At 41.3% G+C, this 13,536-nt stretch overlaps 1 long non-coding RNA gene across 1 annotated transcript; it reads left to right on the top strand.

Annotated features, from left to right (window-relative positions):
* Nucleotides 1-7,227: 7,227 nt before the first annotated feature.
* LOC110481589 (uncharacterized) lies at nucleotides 7,228-13,224 on the top strand. Its single transcript, XR_002467276.3, has 3 exons — nucleotides 7,228-7,387; nucleotides 9,046-9,180; nucleotides 13,125-13,224. It is a non-coding gene; the product is annotated as an uncharacterized LOC110481589 (long non-coding RNA).
* Nucleotides 13,225-13,536: the final 312 nt, after the last annotated feature.

A 13,536-nucleotide genomic window follows, 5' to 3' on the forward strand; every position in this document is an offset into this window, starting at 1 on the left:
CTTGTCACATATGGGGATCTCACTGAATCATATGCAATCATATGTAAGATAAGTGGAAAATAATTTGTTCACTGTGATATACTCGCTTACCTTGGTTTGCATAAGAATGTACTAGTGTGTCTTTGAAATGCTTATTTGCTTACAAGGTGATAAGGAGGTTGAGATTAGAGCCCTGGGTGTGTGTATCTGGTCTGCTCGCTGTATCTCAAAAGAAGAGACTTAGAAGCTATCACAACGACCAGACTCAGACTACATCTGGAGAGTCACGCCTGCAAGGAGAAGGGGGGGGATAAAAGGAAGGTTGGGACAGAACATTTTTGCACGCCGTTGGTGGAGCAGGAGACTCCCCGGCCGCCCAGCGCTGTGCTTTGCCTGCCTTACTCGCTTGCTATTTTCAATAAAATTGCTTTATTGGATTAAGACACTTCAAATTGCCGTGTCACAATTTATAACAATTTGGTGCCGTGACTCGGATGGAGAAGTAGATCAGTCGCTACGGGACGATCGGGAGGCGCCCCGCCCTTATGGCGGCCCGGCTGCCCCAGGCTTTCTGATCACTCTCCACCGACGAACCTAAATTGAGTAACGGGCAAAGGAGAACCGGTTACCCCTGTAAACTTTGTGCACGAAGAACCAGCGAAGACGCAGGACGCGTGAGTATAGGCCGGTTTCCCGCTCGGTTTGGGGTGGTTTTCCCAGAGTGCTGTGTGTGAGAGGTCTCGTAGAGACCAAGTGAGTGCGGACTCTGTATTAGTGCGTTTTCCATTCCCCGCGAGGGGCTGGGCCACGAACCAGGGGAGCACGTGTGTGAGAAATTGAGTGCACTCCGGAAGATGGGACAGAGGAAAAGCAAGCCCTCTGGTCCCATGGGAGAGGGGACCCATGCTAAGCTTCCCCAGATTCCCAGGGATAGCCCCTTGGGTTTGATGATAATTAATTGGGATGCTTTCCCATCTAGAAAAGGGAAAGACAAAGTTAAAATGATACATTATTGTATGGAAGTGTGCGGGAAGGGCCTAACCCTAATTCCCATGCAAGGAATGTAGAACAAAGGGAGAATCGGGAGCCGAGTTATATTTCTAGGGAAGGAAAAGGAAGAGGTCGTGAAATTGTCTGCTTCTACTGTGGAAAGAAGGGCCATATGAAGAGGGGATGCAGACAACGGATAGCGGATGAGAAGGCCTTTAAGGAAGATTAGGGGTGTCAAGGGCTCTATTTGTTGGGGAAGAAACATCATAAGGAGCCCTTGGTAAAGCTTAAAGTGGGACCCCAACAACAAGAGATGGAATTTTTAGTGGATACCGGGGCTGAAAGATCCACGGTGCAAGCCTTGCCGCTTGGATGTAAAAAGTCATCTGACACTGTACATGTAATTGGGGCAAAAGGAGAGCCCTTTGAGGTATCTGTTATCAAGGATGTGATGGTAGAAACTGATTCCAAATGTGGTATAGGTTCTTTACTACTGGTACCTGAAGCAGATTACAATTTATTAGGGAGAGATCTGATAATAGAATTGGGTATTAATTTAGAAGTTGTAAATAAAGAATTACAGATAAAGCTCTGCCCTTTAAGGGTGGAGGATGAAAAGAAAATTAATCCTGAGGTGTGGTATACCCCAGAAACGGTGGGGAAATTGCAGATTAAGCCTTTCTCAGTGGAAATGAGTGATCCTGGCAAACCCGTAAGAATAAAACAATACCCTATCCCTAGGGAGGGAAAAATTAAGACTAAAACCTGAAATAGATAGGTTATTGGAAAAAGGGCTTTTAGAGCCCTGTATGTCTCCCTTCAATACTCCCATCCTGCCTGTAAAGAAGTCAGATGGGTCCTACAGATTGGTGCACGATTTAAGAGAAATAAATAAGAGGACTTTGGCCCGGTTTCCAGTAGTTGCAAATCCATAAAAAGATTTAAAGGTAATTGAATCCGGACCACTAAGTAACTCCTGGTCTGCACAAGCTTGTGAATTACATGCAGTACTCAGGGCTTTAAGGTTATTAAAAGGAAAAATTGGAACAATATACACAGACTCTAAATATGCATATGGGATAGTGCACACATTTGGAAAATTTGGGAAGAGAGGGGACTTATAAACTCACAGGGAAAAGATCTAATTCATCAAGAGCTAATTGTCCAAGTTTTAAATGCCTTAAGGGGCCCGGCTCAAATTGCTGTGGTCCACTTAAGGGGACACCAGAGAGGATTGGACTTTAGAAACAGGGGAAATAATTTAGCTGACCAAGAAGCCAAGAAAGCAGCCCTACGAACTCGGGGGGACATGGGGCAGAGTGACACTGTATCTGTGAACTCCCCCAAAGAAAAATGGCAAATATATAGTTTTACCACTCAAGAAAAGGAAAAATTACAAAAGATGGGAATTGAGGAGGGGTCTGAAGGGCAATGGAAGCTCCCAGATGGGAGAACTGTTTTACCTAAAAGCAAGGCCTCAGAAATTTTGCAAAGATTGCATGACCAGACTCATTAGGGAACTCAGGCATTAGTAGATCAATTTGCCACTAAATATATGAGTATTGGAATCTATGATTTGGCTAAAAGAGTAGTGGGAGATTGTCTGATCTGTCAAAAAGTAAACAGAAAACATCTTAGGGAAAGGCCCATGGGAGGAAGGGAATTAGCTCACAGGCCTTTTGCCAAAATACAAATAGACTTCACTGAATTGCCTAAAGTGGGTAGATATAAATATTTGTTAGTAATAGTAGATCATCTCACCCATTTTTTAGAAGCTTACCCCACTACTCGGACTACTGCTCAGATAGTGGTCAGAATATTATTAGAAGAAATAATCCCTAGATATGGGATAGTAAAAACAAATGATTCTGATAGGGGACCCCACATGCCATATGATTTGGAGGAACCCCGAGACCACCCCCAGTTGAAGGACTATAAAATAACCTCATATATTATTGCCTTAATGAAACGCCGCAATGAACTTTGGGAAAAAGGAATCATTATGCAAAGACCCCCTTTAGATTTAAAAATACATAAAATATACCCAGGAGACTATGTGTTAATAAAATCCTGGAAAGAATCTACACTAACCCCACAATGGGAAGGTCCTTATCTTGTGTTACACACTACAGAAACTGCAATTCGGACTGCAGAAAGAGGATGGACACATGCCAGTCGAGTAAAAGGACCAGTTAACAACACTGTGTGGCAAGTAACCAGTCCTCCCGGGAACCTGAAATTGAAGTTACAGAGAAACTAATGGACTCTTATCAGATTGAATACACATCAGACTTATATTACTTAGATAGTGGACTAATTAGTAATTCAAGTGTTAGAGTAAAGTGTAAAACTCAAAATTGTAATTGCTATCCTTTTGTATGCTATATCTGTAAGGTGTGTGGGGAACAGTGGTGGTCACATTGCAACAGAGGGTATCCTCCACGAGGAACTTGCAATTCCTGTTGGAACGTACAAAGAGAGATTACAGCTTGGGTACTGACCTGTAAAGTGACTAGAGGGGAAATCCGATTGGAATCTAAAGAGTGGTGGGAAATTTTCTCAAAGGGCATTCACCCAGACTATTACTGCTACCATACAAACGAGCCGAGCCCATTTGTGGCAGAGATCATAGAAGGCCTTTGTAGGAAAGACCTAAAAGGGGTCAGTTGTACCGCACCAGAGGTAAAAGATCAGAATTGGCGTTCTTATTGCATGCGGCAAGGCACTAGAGGGCATAAATCCCCTCCTGAAGAATACTCTTGCTGCCAAGAAGATGGTACACCCTGTGGCTCGAAGCACCCGAGTCGACGGGCGAGGCAGAGGAGTAAACAGCTGTGGAGGAAGGAGCCCTCAGGATGGAATAGGCAAGCAATATTTGCGGAACTACCCCGGGACTGGGAGTAACAAAGGCAGAAATAGTTTTTGGGCTCAAGGGTATTTTGGTGATAACCAGCTAATAGAGGGAAAGAAGTCACAAGGGTATAATTGTTGCAGTGTGAGAAACCAGACCCCACATGCCATTTGCTTACTGCTTGTGATTTTCCTTTGTATATCTTGTAATACTGCGGAAATAACAACTCATGAACCTTTCAAGTGGACTTTAGGAAGATGGGAGGATTCACGAGTTATAAGGAGCAATACTACAGCTGGAGCTCCCATTTTCCAGTTACCTGTGGCATCCTTAGGTACTCGTTGGGGTTCCCATTGGGTTTCATCGTTTTATATGTGTCCTGCTTCAAATCCTGGTAAAGGGTATTGCAATAGTCCTGGACAATATTACTGTGCATATTGGGGTTGTGAAACAATAGCTGGTACATGGGACCCCCCCACTCCTGATCCATACATTAAGGTGGTCTGGAAGCCAGATGGTTGTATTCCTCCCGGCTACTGGACAGGTCATAAACCCCCAGTAAATATTTGCAGGAATATACAAATTACTGCATTAAGGCCAGAGGATAGTATATGGTTAATTGGAAAAACTTGGGGCGTTCGTTTATATTCGGCTGATTTTGGCAATTTTAGTAGCTTAATATTTATAAAGAAGGAAATTGTGCCCCCTGATCCTGAACCTGTAGGGCCAAACCCAGTGTTATTAGAAAAGGAGGTTGTTTTAGCCAACCAAACAAAAGAAAGGGATCAGACCCAGAATAAAATTCAGAATGAAAACACTTCAGGAGACAAACAGGAAAAAACCCAGGAGGGTAATATACTCTGGAAGGTTATGAAAGCGAGTTATGGTGTCCTAAATAGAACCAACCCAAGACTGACGGAAGACTGTTGGCTGTGCTATAATTTAAGACCCCCATTTTATGAAGCCATAGGGGTCACTGCAAAGCCCAGAAGAGTGAATGGAACTAATCCGAATCAGTGTTTGTGGAAAAAGGGTAAAGAGACAACACCGGGGCTTACCTTGGCTCAGGTAACAGGGAAAGGGAGATGCATAGGAAAAATCCCATCACAAAGTGAATACCTTTGTGGAGTAATAGAAACAGGTGGAAAGAAAACGGCTGACTGGCTATTGCCAGCAGCTAACACTAAGTGGGTATATAACACTCTGGGTGTCACACCATGCATCTCACTGAAACTGTTTAATCCAAGCCAAGACTACTGCATCCAGGTAACGATTATGCCCAGAATTACCTACCATACAAGTGACTACATATATGAACAACAAACTGTGCCAGAACACCATCTAATGAAAAGGGAACCCCTCACTGCCTTAACTATTGCAACTCTCCTTACCATCGGGGGAATAGGAGCTGGAACTGGGGTGGCATCCCTAGTAAATCAACAAAAGGAATTTAAAGCATTAAGAATTTCAGTAGATGAAGATCTGAGTAAAATTGAGCAGGCCATCGATGGATTGGTAAAATCATTAAGGTCCCTATCTGAGGTGGTGTTGCAGAACAGAAGGGGTTTAGACTTGCTATTATTACAACAAGGGGGATTGTGTGTAGCCCTGAAGGAGGAATGCTGTGCATACGCTGATCATACTGGAGTTGTTACAGACACCATGGCAGAATTAAGGAGAAGATTAGAGCAGAGAAAGAGGGAAAGAGAGGCACAGCAAAGTTGGTATGAATCATGGTTCAATCAATCTCCTTGGTTAACTACCTTGTTATCCACCCTTGCAGGACCTCTGATACTGATAATATTGGGACTGACCTTTGGGCCATGCATCTTCAATAAGGCAATAAAAATAGTAAAGGGACGATTAGAGGCAGCACATTTAATGCTCATTAGGGCAAAATATGAACCCATACACAATGTAGATGAGACCCTAATACTAAGTCACCAAGAGTTACAAAGATTCAGTGAACAAAATAAAGATGAACAAGAAAAAGGGGGGAATTAAGATAAGTGGAAAATAATTTGTTCACTGTGATATACTCGCTTACCTTGGTTTGCATAAGAATGTACTGGTGTGTCTTTGAAATGCTTATTTGCTTACAAGGTGATAAGGAGGTTGAGATTAGAGCCCTGGGTGTGTGTATCTGGTCTGCTCGCTGTATCTCAAAAGAAGAGACTTAGAAGCTATCACAACGACCAGACTCAGACTACATCTGGAGAGTCACGCCTGCAAGGAGAAGGGGGGGGATAAAAGGAAGGTTGGGACAGAACATTTTTGCACGCCGTTGGTGGAGCAGGAGACTCCCCGGCCGCCCAGCACTGTGCTTTGCCTGCCTTACTCGCTTGCTATTTTCAATAAAATTGCTTTATTGGATTAAGACACTTCAAATTGCCGTGTCACAATTTATAACAATATGTATAGAGAAGGGATGAGGTGCTGTTATGCAAAGATCTCAGGGTTCAGAGGACATGGCATCTTTGTACTTCCAGTGTCTGAGCCAAGAAATGAGCATGGGGACAGCATTGTGGCTATCACCAACACAAGGGAGATGGCATAAGGCACCTTCAAACATTATTCCAGATAAACGTGGCACAGTGCTGCCCTGCTGACTTCACTGACCAGTGCAGGCTAGAGCGAGGTGTTTGGAGGCATTTGGTGGCATCCTATTTACAATACAGCAGCTTTCAGTTCTACTGTCCACAGAATGTATTCTGTGTGCCTGAATAGGTAACGACTTGGGTCTTCGTGAAACAGAAGGGTATAGATTTTAAACAAGAATTTGCAAATATTCTTGCTTTCTAACGTAAAGATTTTTCTGGCCTCTTAGCTTTTGGTGGCTTTTTCGTTAAAATAAGGTGGCAAGAGTATTTTTTTCTGTTCAGCAGCTTGTATATAGAGGCTACGAACTCCCACTGGTATGCATGGTACGACAGGAAGGATTGTTGCATTAGCAAAGAATTGCTGACCAAAAATTAGTTTGGGTAATCAAAACCCTGCTAGGTATTCCAGAGACAGCAGCTTTCCCAATCTTTTCCTGAGCTGTAGGCAGATCTTCACAGTGATGTTTTTCTGTGGAAGTGGCCATTGCTGCCTCCCACCCCTCAGGTAGGAGTCCTGAAATAGCAAAATGTGTTTCTGCCTGATCCCTCTGCTTGTCCTTTACATTCATCAAGGTCCTTTACATACATTGGAGCACTGCCAGCATTCTTTTACTAATTGTCCAAGATTTAAAAAAAAAAGTTTTCCTATTACCATCTGAGTAGGAGTTGCCTTGGGGCAGTTTTCCTTATCTGCTGTTAATAGCCACATCAATGCCTTGCCACATGACTCAGAGATAACACTATCCAGGAGCAGGTGATTAAGGACACATCTCGTGACTCATAATCACCCATTGTAAGATACTCTGCCCAGGGGGGAGGAGCTAGGCATTCCCTGGATAAAACTGCGGATTTCTAGACAGAAGGGCAGCCTTTTCACAGGTTCTCCGAGAAGACACAGCAGCTACATCTGCCATCCCAAGAGGACTGCAGGTACTTCAATTTAGACTTCTACCAGCACGCTGGCCAGGTTGTATTCTGACTTTGTCGGTAGTCTTTCCCTTTGTATCATTACGTGTATTTTTTGGCCTTTTCCCCTTTTCCCAATAAATTGTATTTCTGACTTAGAGTCTCTCACTGGTTTTGCTTTCAAACCAGAACACTAATGTAGGACTCCAAGGAGAAGGCATGTTAGGAGGATGAGTAAGAGAGGGATGGGGAGGTGTCTCATACAGATGTCAAATCTCTGCTGGTCAGTGGTCCCTTGCTGGTCCTAATTGGTTGTCACAGGTTAGAACAAGCCTAGATTGCTCTGACTTATTGCCAGAGCCAGAACTGGGGATGACCTTGAAGACTCCCACTGTACTTTAGCTGAGATGCTCTTTAGTCAGGATCAGAGCTAGCTCCTGCACCTTCCCCTGGAGAAGAACACAGAGAAACCTTTTCAAGGTGGGATTAGCCAAGGGGTTAGAGGTGCAGAAATAAAAAAGTGCCATGCATTTAATCCACAAACCTCCTCTCCGCATTCATCATTTCCATTTGTGAAATGTACTGCTGTTGCTGTCAGAGTTGATCCTTGTCCATAAGCATCTATTGCTGCTTCTGCACATGATCCCAGACCTTCCCAGAAGCCAGGATCATTAATGTCATGAAATGCAGCAGGGTTCAGACCGTCATGCTTGCCCTTTTCCCCATGTGATGTTTGATTTGTTACCTGTTTTGCTGTTTTAATTGGCCTCTGCAGCAGACCCACATGAATGCTACAGGGATATGTGAATGTTTGTTTTCACTTGCCAGTAAATTTGCATCTCTTGCATCTGTGCTATTTAATTTCTGGGGATAAGGGATGCTGTCTTTTGTTCTGTGTTTATGAAGCACTGGAGCAGTACATAAGGTGTTCAGGCCCTTGAAGTCTGCTGCAGGACTTGTTTTTCTATCATACTGTGACACAGAGGCTTCAGAGTAGGATTTGTGAATATTGTGGCAGTGTCCTCCTTGAGTTATTGCGCCAGGATGGATGTTGTCATCTTCTAAGCTTGTTTTGTAATCTGTGTGTTTAAATACAGTGCTTTACACTGAAACCTCTTAAAATGAAAATTTCATCCCTCTCAGACTGTCTCTGTGATTTTCTATGACTGCTTGTCTGTCTTAATATTTTTTATTCTGCTCATCTTTGTCATCTGAAAATCTGATCATCCAAGTTTTGAAAAATACTTTTGGATCACTAATGAAAACTATTGAGCTGTATCAGATCTAATTTACTTTGATGATAAAGAATCTCTAGAAACAAAATTATTTCAGTTATGGTAGTTCAATAAATTTGTGTCTGCCAGTCTGTAAATTCATCAAATCCACTTACTTGAGCCAGTTTTTATTAGAACACCCTGCAATGATTAACTGAGCACTTCAGCAAGGTCTGTGTATACTATACTACACTACATTACATATCTGTAGTTTACTCCAAACCATAGATCCCTAAGGATATTTTCCATAAAACTGTGTTGATGGCATTAATTGCATCCTTCACTGGCTATCAGCTGAGTCTTGTATTAATTTCTCCATGATTTTGCTTGGAACTTATGTTAACTTAATTTCCCTAGGTCATCTTCCTTTTTCTTTTTGAATTTTTGGATGGGAAAATCCACTATGTCTGCATGCTGGAATTAATGTATAAAATATTTTTTCCAGTTTCTGTCCTGTGTGGTATCCCCAGATATAAGTTTTTACACTACTTACAAGAATCTTAAAGTCATCAGATGATTTCTTGCTTCTCCTGAAAATGCATATAAATTAACACTATTGCTGGATGCTGAAACAATAGAGGTATGTTTGACTATGTTTGAAATCATTGTTTATTTCTTTAAAACTACATTTGCTGGAGAAAGTTCACTGCATTTTGTTTAGGAGTTGAAAGGAAATTAAAAAATTATCTCTTTTTCAGCTAGACACTTGATTCTGTCTTTTTGGGTTTTTTTTGGGTTTTTTTTGTTTTGGTTTTTTTTTTTTGTATGCCCATATTGTTTTCTTCAGTAGTCCTTTGATAGAAGTTGCCAGGAATCAAATACTGGCAGGAAAAAAAATCAAGGACACTGTAGGGTCAATAATAGCTTCCTTGATTTGCAGGGGGAAAAGAAAAACTATTATGTTAGTTTTAAATTAAGGATATTTTTTCAGATATAAATTATATGCATTTTAACACTTTTCTGTCTTTTAGTCACCAGAAAGATTGCTATTTTATTCTTAGATTTAAGAACATTTAATATTAATGTATGCATGGCTTTACACTGCCTATTAATTCTGCTGCCACTGGAAGTCTCTGGGAAGTCTCTGGGCTTTGATGACAATGGGCTGTTCCTGACTGTGATGCATTGGAGACTGAGCAGGTGTTTCAAAACTTCTTCATTCAACTCTTCTCTCTTTGTTTGTTTTTTTTTTGGTTTTTTTTTTTTTTGGGGGGGGGGTTAGTTTGTTGGTTTTTTTTATAAAAGGTGAAAAAGTATTAGTACTTACACCATTTAATTTGTTCTGCTCCAGGTCTTCAGCTTTGATTCACTGTAATTGTGTTTCAGAATTGAAGTCTCTTGTGCTTATATTAATACAATTTTTCTCTTCAGTTTTTTTATTCCTAACAAGCAGATACATGCAGAAAAGAAACTAGATCATAGTACTAAAACTATAATCTGAAATTTGCAGAACATGGATGCTGTAATTTGCAACCAATTGAAATCTTTGTTTCCTAACAGTAACTATTACTTGAAAACTGTTTGTAGCATCATTGGCATGCAAATGTACCAACTAGCAAAATTTAAAAGGTGCTTAATAGAGCTTGACTGATTTTTATACTCTTCAGGTTTCTTGGATAATTCCCAAATGGTGGGAAGGTTTGTCAGAATATGCTGGAGGTCTGTACTTAAGTTCTGGAATTTAATCCTCCTCTGTTTCTTTTTTTCGTCTAGTCTGACTGATTCCATGTTTGGATATACTCTGTGCAGTGAGAATCCTCTTACTCTGAGCTAAAACTCACCAGAGTCCATTCCAACACTTGCAAAGACCTTTGGGTCATGTTCAGTTTTCCTCCAAATGGTTTTAAAGGATATGCCTTGGAAATTTACTTCCTCTGCAGATCAGGAAAACATTGAATGTATTCAGTATATCTGCTGCATGTGAGAGCCTTACTGAGTTTTCATGCATCTCCACAGCTCTCCTTTGTATTCTTCAAATGCTCAGTTTGCAATAAATTGAAAAACATTCGTACATCTTTGGGCCAAGAGCACTCCAAAACTTCTTGGGTCCAGCGTATCTAAATATTCAAGAGGGATGTCTCTGCTTCCTTTACAATCCAGATCTAATCTTCTGGTGTTTTACGGTTCCAAACTGAATGATCCAATTTAATATGGATCTGAGAAAGAGGGTGAGGCTGCTTAATGCCTGGGAATTTAAAAAAAAAAAAAAAAAAAAAAAAATCCACGAGGTAGAGTAACAATTTAAAAAAAGGAAAAAAAAATCCAACCAACCAAGCCATTGCTTTGGCTTGCACTTTATCTCACTGCTACCAGCTCTTTTTATACTCAGATTAGGCAGGCAGCATTTTGACATGGCCCAGACTGCATGTTCTTACGTGAAAAAGCAGCATTTTTAATTAAACTCGCTGCTTTTTTCATGGTGACAAGCCTGCTGCACTTTATGGTGTTATTCATTCTATTGAAAACTGAATTTCTTATATTTTTTTTCCCAACCAAGAGCTTTCATTCTCAAACTTATAATTTTCTTTGTCTGCAGTATTTGCTTTCGTTCACAAGAACAGTGTAATATTAATGTTCCTTTAAAGTTTTCCCTAGAAATTATGCATCTGATGATTTTTCACTTCACCCATTGCAGTGAGCCCCCTTTTCCCCTCCTTTCCATCTTCAGCCTAAGGAATGCATATTATCTAGTGAATTTAATCAATTAAGTTACATCAAAGTATTACAAATTGCAAATGTCATAACTAAGATTAATTCAATTATATTACAGCCAAATGTTCAATTAAACTATTAATAGGAATAATGAAATCAGAGAAAAACTAACCCACACTAAAACCCCTTTTGTATCCCACAATGTTGATAAGTAAAGCAAGCAAGCTGAAACACAGGCAGAATATTTATGTCATTGTGTTTATTCCACCCTTCAAACTCCTGATTAGGGATTAACAATGAAAGCATCATCTTCTTGGCTTCATTTTCTTTAAATTATATTAACTTTTCTTGGAAACATTTTGATATGACAGTGATGTTGCCAGTCCGTCTCTGCCTTTTGTAATGAAGTAAACAAACCCAAAACCGCTCTTAGCTGTGCAAAGGCTTTTGAGAAAAACATTTTGAAGGCTGTCTGACAGCCAGGGTAACTTGAACTGCCAAGATTCATTTTTCTTGGAGAATCTGGAGCAAATGCATTGCAAAGTTGTTAATTTAATGTTTTTCCGGGCTTAAAAGTTGATCCAACCCCAAAACAGTATTGATGAATCATAGGCCACAGACATTTCAACAGGGAGGCAAGGCTGAGCAAATATGTGTTTGCAACTTCTCTCCACACCTCCAATTTTTATAATTTAACAAATGTTTACTAGAGTTTTAATGATCTAATAAATAATGCCAAAGATGCCTATAAAGCTAGTTTTCTAAAGCAACTGGGGATGAATATTTCATTTAGTCCTTTGTTGTATCACTACTCAAAATAACATCTCCAAATTGCCTCCAAATATGGAGGAAATCATCACCAAAGGCACTGGGTGATGTTCCTGCCAGAGTCAACTTCTTGCTTAGGGGTCCAGGCACCTCCTGGCTTCAAGAGTGTTACATCACAGCAGCTTTCACTGGCTCCAGTGTGTCTGAGCAATTACTGGTGGTGTTCACTACAGACCTTCTCTAGTCACTTGTAATAGTGTTTGTTTGGGGGCACTGTGCTGTGAAAACGTTCTCTAGAGAACAGGCTGAGGTCAGGCACTCAGGTGTTCATCAGGGGAGCTGTTTCTGAGTACAGGCAGTGGGAGCCTCTTCTCTTGCTGGAAGCAGGAGGAGTGTGCTACCCTTTCGTAGGCTGCAAGAGGTCCCATCTGGAAAGGAGAGATGGAGCACCACACAGTGTATTGGGGCAGTTTCAGCCATTTAATTAGAAAGGTGATTTCCAAGTCCCACTCTCCCCACCTGTTCAGTCAGCCTAAATGTTGAGACTTTGAGGTCTGGGTTTCCAGGGATTCTTTCTCACACTTTCAGTTTTCAATCAAACAGGAGGTGGGGCAGTGGTATCCAGTAGATGCAGAAGAAGAGCTGTCATTCTGCATGTGTCATTGTATTTGCTTTTAAGCTGGTTTTGTGGTTTCAGAGGCAGCCCAGTCTTGACCTCTACTTAGGCTCAGCGCATAATTGCATTGTCTCTGCTGTCCACACTGACTGACACCATTCTAGAAATTGCTTAAGTGGCTGCAATCCAACTTCCCAGGACCTCTGGAGTATTTCCTGCTGAAATACCATTCTACACCCTGAACTGACCAAAGCCAGCCTTTGCTTAGGAACATTGCTGATATCTTATATCTTAAATACCTCTGGAAAACACTGGGCATACCCCTGGCAGCAGGGTTTTTTCCAGTTATTTTGAGGCACTGGTGCTGTCATCCTGCCACTGGCCAAATTCTATCTGCTGGTGAGAGTAGTTTTGCAGAACTGCTGGAAAGTGCCCAAGAGGACAGCAAATGAAAATCACACCGCCTCACTCTTTCCTCTCTGAAACAGGGTGTACTTTGCCAGTCGTTGGTTAAGTATTTCCACTCCAGTGCTGCTGTTTAGAGGATGACTCTTGGCCCACTAAGCTACCCAGAGAGCAAAAAAAAAAAAAAAACAACAACAACAACAACAAAAAATAAGGTAGGTGCCAGGGATGGTGGGAGAGGGGAAAATTTAGCTCTAGATGCCTGCTTGGCCCCATTTTCAGAACTTGTGCTTTAAATACCAAAATAATATTTATCTGAGCTGTAACTCAGAGGGGATGCCCACCAGCAGGTTTGCAACTGCTGCTTGGGAAGCACAGGAAGGAACACAATTTCCCAGACAACTTTGTGCCCATGGTGCCAGTTTTCACTGAGGTGTAACAGAGCAGGAAGCTGAAATTCTCCAGGCCTAGGACACCATTCAGAAAAAGTAAGCA

The sequence above is a fragment of the Lonchura striata genome, chromosome 4, assembly GCF_046129695.1.
Source record: "Lonchura striata isolate bLonStr1 chromosome 4, bLonStr1.mat, whole genome shotgun sequence".
Taxonomy (NCBI): domain Eukaryota; kingdom Metazoa; phylum Chordata; class Aves; order Passeriformes; family Estrildidae; genus Lonchura; species Lonchura striata.